We start from the raw sequence: 7,367 nt of genomic DNA on the forward strand, positions 1-7,367 counted from the left end.
GGGTCCCTGCTAACATAGAGGTGAGCCATATGAAAGGAAGCTTTTTCCCCTTTCTCCCCGCAAATAGGACATAAATTCTCAGCTTATTTCCCCAAGGTTCAGCTCTAAGTTAGCAGAGCCCAGAGTTCACAGAGCACATTGTAAGTGTACAATGTTGGATACACGAATGAATGAGTGAGTGAATGAACAAACTAAATGAACACTGGCTTTTATTCACGTTAGTTTCAATATGATCATCCACTAGGTGCAAAGTGTGAATACTCTAAAAATATTTTAGGTATAATTTGCATGTAAAATGTATGAATCTTAAGTGAACAGCTTATTGTATTTTCATTTATGTATAGCCTCCATATGACCACCATCCAGATCAAGATATAGAATATTTCCATCACCCTAAAAGTTTCCCTAAGCCCTTTATCAGTCTACCTCCCTCACCCTCAGAGATAATGAATATTCTGACTTCTATCATAGATTCAGAGGACACAGTGTTTTTGATTAGAGTTTTCAGGGGAGTTGGAGAGAACTATCCTAAAGTCACCGTAGTTAGTATCCAGTGGCTCAATGAGATAAAGTGCCCACTAAAGCTTGGAAATGAGATTGCCATGTCTTGGGGCGCCTGGGTGGCTCAGCTGGTTAAGCATCCAACTCTTATTTCAGGTCAGGTCATGATCTCATGGTTTGTGAGTTCAAGCCCTGCATCGCGCTCTGCCCTGCATCGGGCACTGACAGTGCAGAGCCTTCTTGGGATTCTCTGTCTCCCTCTCTCTCTCTGCCCCTCCCCCACTTGCGTGTGTGTGTGTGTGTGTGTGTGCGCGCGTGCGCGTGTACACACGCATTTTCTCTCTCTCTCTCTCTCTCTCAAAAATAAATAAACATTAAAAAAAAGATTGCCACATCTCAGTCAGGGTTTAATCAGGGAAACAGACATGGTGGGGAGTATGGAAGGGGGTGGGGAGCTCTCATGAACGGAGAGGTATGGTCTGTGCAGTCACCCCAAAAAGTGGCTTATTACTGTGCCCTGTTAGCCTGACACAAATATCCAGCCTACCCAGGGAGTATATTCCAACTGTGGAGATGGGCACAACAGAATGCCATGCGTTAAATATTTGCTCTGATTGCAAACTCACCAAGTTGATTTTGCATAACTAGGATTCCTGTGGCACTTCCATTTTTGGAGAGAATACACTGACCCGGTTGATATGAATATGCAGATTACCACATGCTTATACCTCATTGTAAATTAACAAAATGCTGTTTTCAATATTAAGATCTTCCAAGTTTTTTTGTTTTAGGTCATTGTCATAAAGTCAGATTCACTCTTGAGACAGTGACAGAACAGGGGTTCTCAGGCTGGAAGGCTGAGGGCTAGATTCTGTCCTGTGGTGAACTCCCACGATAGATACCACCTCTAAGATGCCAACCGAACTTTCTTTGGAAACTTCCACGCTCACTGAAGACATGTTTTGTAAACACAAGATTCTCCAAACATACACTGAAATCACATACAGGGGCGCCTGGGTGGCTCAGTCGGTTAAGCATCAGACTCTTGACTCCGGCCTAGGTCATGATCTCACGGTTTGTGAGTTCAAGCCCCGCATCAGGCTGTCTGCTCTCAGCACAGAACTCACTTTGGATGCTCTGTCCCCCTCTCGCTCTGCCCCTCCCATGCTCGTGTTCTCTCTCTCTCTCTCTCAAAAATAAATAAAACATTAAAAAAAAAAAGAAAATCACATACAAACAATTCCTACCAAGTCAAAGGAAGATACATCTTCTTAAGGTTCAAAAAAGCAAACTAGATTTTTTTAAACCTTTTTATGGTAAAATATAACACACAAACATACGACATCAATGTTCAGAATACGGATAATTATGAACTGAACACTAGTGAAATAACCACCATCTAGGTCATTAAGAAACAGCCAGCACCCCCACATCCTTGTGCATGTCCCCTTTAGACACATCCCTGTCCCTACCACCCCATGCCTAGGTAACCACTATTAGATTTTTATGATAATCACTTCCTTGCTTTTCTGTATACTTTGAACGCCTATGCTGTATCCCTAAACAATATACTTTCTTTTTGCCTGTTTTGGAACGTTACATAAATGGAATCACATTGTTCATTTCTTATTTACATTTATGTATAATATAATATATATGATATATAATATATATTATTCGTATTTCTTAATTTTCATTGTGGTAAAGTATCCCATTGTATGGAATATACCACAGTTTGTTATCCATTCTATTGTTAATGAACATTTAAATTGCTTCCAGTTTTTGGCAATTATGAATAGTGACCAAATGAATGTTATGAACATTTTGTACGTGTATTCTGGCACATGTAAGTGCATATTCCTATAATATTTAATACATGGAATGGAACTGCTGGGTCACAGGGCATGTATATCTTCAACTTTAATAGAATAGGCAATGTTTTAAAATTTTTCTTTAATGTTTTATTTATTTTTGAGAGAGAGAGAAAGACAGAGCACAAGCTTGGGGAGGGGGGGAGCAGAGAGAGAGGGAGACACAGAATCCAAAGCAACCTCAAAGCTCTGACCTGTCAGCACACAGCCCGATGCAGGGCTTGAACCCATGAACCGTGAGATCATGACCTGAGCCAAAGTTGGATGCCCAAGTGACTGAGCCACCCAGGCATCCCAGACTAGGCAATATTTTTAAAAGATCATTGTACTTGGGGCACCTGCATGGCTCAGTCAGTAGAGCACGGGACTCTTGATCTCAGGCTCGTGAGCTCAAGTCCCACGTTGGGCATAAAGCTCAGTTAAAAAAAATTTTTTTAAATCATTGTACCAATTTATGCTCTTACCAACATGTTATGAAAGTTTCCGTTGATTCACATCCTTGTCTACACTTGGCATGGTCAGACCTTTTAACTTTTGCCCATCTAGCAGTGTGTTGTAATTTCCCCTGGTTTCGAATTTGCATTTCCCTAACTACTAACGAGGTTGAGTGGTTTTTTTTATATGTAGATTTACTGGCCTTTTGGATTTCCTCTTCTGAAAAGTATCTGTTCAAGTCCATTTTTCTATCAGGCTGACTTTTTCTTTCTTCTGTTTTTAAATATTTATTTATTTATTTTGAGAGAGAGAGAGAGAGCGCGCGCAGGTGCAGGCAGGGGCAGAGGGAGAATCCCACACAGATTTTGAGCGGTCAGTGCAGAGCCTGACATGGTGCTTGATCACACGGAACCATGGGATTAAGACCTAGGAGCCAAAACCAAGAGTCCGACGCTTAACTGACTGAGCCACCCAGGCACCCCAGGCTGACTTTTTCTTATTGATTTGTAGGAGTAATTTATATAGTCTGGATACAGCTTATCTTTTATTTTCCCATTTTGTGGTTCGTATTTTCTTCTTCTTCTTCTTCTTCTTCTTCTTCTTCTTCTTCTTCTAATGTTTATGTGAGAAAGAGAGAAAAGGGGGAAGGGGCAGAGAGAGAGGGAGACAGAGGATCCGAAGCAGGCTCCGTGCTGACAGCCTGATGTGGGGCTCAAACTCACAGACTGCAAGATCATGACCTGAGCCGAAGTCAGACGCTTAACCAACTGAGCCACCCAGGCACCGCTGTGGCTTGTATTTTCATTTACTTTACTTTCTGGATTTTTTTTTATTGACTTTGTTTTTTATTTTTATTTTTTTAATGTTTATTTTTGAGAGAGCGCGCGAGCGCATGAGTGGGGGAGGGGCAGAGAAAAAGGGAGACAGAATCCAAAGCAGGCTCCATGCTGTCAGCGCAGAGTCTGATGTGGGGCTCGAACTCAGGAACCATGAGATCGTGATCTGAGCCAAAACCAAGAGTCGGACGCTTAACAGTTTTAGATTTAGAGAAAAACTGAGAAGATATACAGAGAGTCCCCATATGCCTCACACCCAGTGTTCTCTATTATTATCATCTTACATTAGTATGGCACATTTTGTCACAATTAATGAACCAATATTGACATATTATTCGGTAGAATCCATACTTTACTCAGATTTTCTTTTTCAGTTGCAGGATCCCATCCAGGAACTCACATTACATTGTCATGTCTCCTTAAGTTCCTCTTGGCTGTGACAGTTTCTCAGACTTTCCTTGTTTTTATGAACTTGAGAGTTTTGAGCAGTACTTGTCATCAGATATTTTGTAGGATGTCCCTCAGTTGGGATTTGTCTGATATTTTTCTCATGAGTAGACCGGGGTTATGGGTTTGGAGAGGTAGGCCATAGAGGTAAAGTGCCATTTTCATCACATCGTATCAAGAGTACACACGTGGTTTGTCACTATTGCCATTGACCTTGATCAGCTGGCTGAGGTAGTGTTTGTCAGGTTTCTCCACTGTAAAGTCCCTCTCCCCTCACCCCCTTTCCTCCCCTTTCCCATTCTGTATATGGTATCGTTTGAAAAGAAAAAAAATTTTTAGTTTTTTAATGTTTATTTTTGAGAGAGACAGAGTGCGACTGGGAGAGGGGCAGAGAGAGAGGGAGACACAGAATCCGAAGCAGGCTCCAGGCTCTGAGCTGTCAGCACAGAGCCCGACCTGGGGCTCGAACTCACAGACCATGAGATCATAACCTGAGCCAAAGTCGGACGCTTAACCAACTGAGCCACCCAGGCGCAGCTGAAAAGAAATTCTTTTTTTTTTTTTTAATGTTTTATTTATTTTTGAGACAGAAAGACACAGCATGAGCAGGGAAGGGGCAGAGAGAGAGGGAGACACAGAATGTGAAGCAGGCTCCAGGCTCTGAGCTGTCGGCACAGAGCCCGACGCGGGGCTCGAACTCACAAACTGTGAGATCGTGACCTGAGCCGAAGTCGGACGCTCAACCGACTGAGCCACCCAGGCGCCCCAAGAAATTCTTAATTGAGTGGGGACTGCACGTTCTGGGGGCATGGCATGATCTTGGGCTCCACAGGGCTCCTGGATGGCTGATTTGCAGGGACCGAGCCACCTCAAAATGCTGCCTCTGGGATCGCTCAGAACTTCCTGCTGAAATTAATGGGTCAGGGGGACAGAATGAGGGAAACAAACTGAATTATGTATTCTTTCAAATCCGAATCCTGGACCTCTCCTTTGAAAATTCAACGGCTAAGCATCAGCCACCTTTGTCTACTGGTCCATCTCTGAGAATCCTCCCCTCAGGGCAGCGAATGACAGGAGTCTTGGCTATCTGGCCTGGGAGGAGAGGTGGGACGGAGGTGGAGGAGGGGGCTTCTTTTAGGCTAAATGCGGGTCATTAGTTCCTGTATTATCCTGACACACATATACCTACCTCTAAATGCTTCAACGAGAAAGTTAACCGCACATCCCTGGTTGTTTACCAAGCGCAAAAGATGGAATCGGAGGGCCTACACTGAGGGAGCAGAACTGCTGACGATTCAAAATGTGACCTTGAGTACCTACGCCCTTCCCCAGGTTTCAATCTCTCAATCTGTGAAACAAAGAGAAAGCTTCCCACAGTGTTTATCTTGCTGGATTCCAAGGCTATAAGGAGCAGTGATGCCCCTTGGAGACCTCAGAGGAAAGGGGCCTTTAAAGGATAAGCTATTCACCCCTCACTCAAAGAAGGATGCTATTTCTCAAGACACAGAGTATGGAAAACTTTGAGGTTTGCTTGCGGGGAGGGGAAGGAAGAGGGATTTATTTTATGTTCCTGTCTATTTCGAACAATTTTGGTTTTTTTCAAATTAAAATAAGAATGTCCTAGAACTCTTTCAAGAACAGAAAAATTCACTCCTTTTCCTGTTTCTTTTTTTTATTATTTTTTTAACGTCTTTATTTTTGAGACAGAGAGAGACAGAGCATGAACGGGGGAGGGTCAGAGAGAGGGAGACACAGAATCGGAAACAGGCTCCAGGCTCTGAGCTGTCAGCACAGAGCCCGACGCGGGGCTTGAACTCACGGACCATGAGATCATAACCTGAGCCAAAGTCGGCCGCTTACCCGACCCAGCCACCCAGGTGCCCCTCCTTTTCCTGTTTCTTTAGGCTGGGTGAAATGGCGGGAGTTCTCCACTTTTAGCTGATTATGCTCCTAAATAAGGTTTATTTTTTCTTTCAGGGCCTTCGGTTAAGAATGTGTTCTTGGATATGAAGCAAGATGGACAAAGAATACAATCTTAGTTGATGCAAAGAGAAATGATTCCATCATGCGTAAAAATGAATTTTTAGGGGTGGCAAGGTGGCTCAGTTGGTTAAGTGTCTGACTCTCGGTTTCGGCTCAGGTCATGATCTCACGGTTTCGTGAGTTTGAGCCCCGCATCGGGCTCTGTGCTGATGGTGTGGAGCCTGCTTGGGATTCTCTCTTTCTCTTTCTCTCTCTCTCTCTCTCTCTCTCTCTCTGCCTCTCCCTCTCTCTCAAAATAAATAAACTTAAAAAAATTTTTTAAATTAATTTTCAAAAAATGATTAAATTCTTATCGATCTTTTTTTTTTCCAAGCCAGTCATTTCAGAGTTGATGCTTTGGAAATTAGCTGCTTTAGACATTTTGAGGAATCTAATAATTTCACATTCCTAATGGAAAAATTTCCCTTCCCCTTTCAGATTTCTTTAAAGTCACTTTTGTGTAAATTCTCCTCTGAAAGAATACAAATTTGAGAGTCAAAAGTTTCCTGAAGTTGAACGAGGAGATTCAGATTCCATTCTATAAATTGAGAGTGGCTTTGGTGAGTATAGTGGGTTCCATAAATTGAAAACTGAGTATTTGGGGAGTGTTCTGATTCCAGTTTTGAGTAGGGCAAGTTTTTCCTGGGGTAGGTCTGCTACCTGAACAACTCCTGGGATCACTGCTTCCAACTCACCTCTTTTTTTTTCCCCCTTCAATTAATCCCAAGAAGAAAATGGAAACGGGAAACTGTAAACAGTGGAGTATTTTACCCCCAACAAGTCTGTCTTGTTTTTGTGCACTTTACAAAGCTCAAACACCTTCGATGGCTCCCCATTTCCTGCAGGTTGATGTGCACTTCTTTTATTTAGCATTTAATATTCTCAATAAACATGTGCATAATTGAACATTTTAGCTCCATGTTCCCCCCCCCCCTTCCCCATATAATCTCTTCTTTCATTAAATCAGTTAATGCTCAACCTGACAGGCTTTCTCCATGCTGCATCTCACGGTTTTTGCTACCTGCCAGAACCTCTTCTTCTCCTGTACTTGCATATTGAAACCACAAACATCTTTCAAGGTCTTGGGCTGGGGCATCCTTTGCTGACCTTAGGTGTTAAACTGTGTCTCTTCCTGCAAAAAAAAAAAAAAAAAAAAAAAAAAACAAGGCAAAAAAAAAAAAAAAAACCTGAAAAGGGGGAAGAATGGATGCAGGCATGATTAGTAAGTCTAGCCCTCACCTAACACTGAGCAAAT

The sequence above is a fragment of the Lynx canadensis genome, chromosome X (genome assembly GCF_007474595.2).
Source record: "Lynx canadensis isolate LIC74 chromosome X, mLynCan4.pri.v2, whole genome shotgun sequence".
Lineage (NCBI taxonomy): Eukaryota > Metazoa > Chordata > Mammalia > Carnivora > Felidae > Lynx > Lynx canadensis.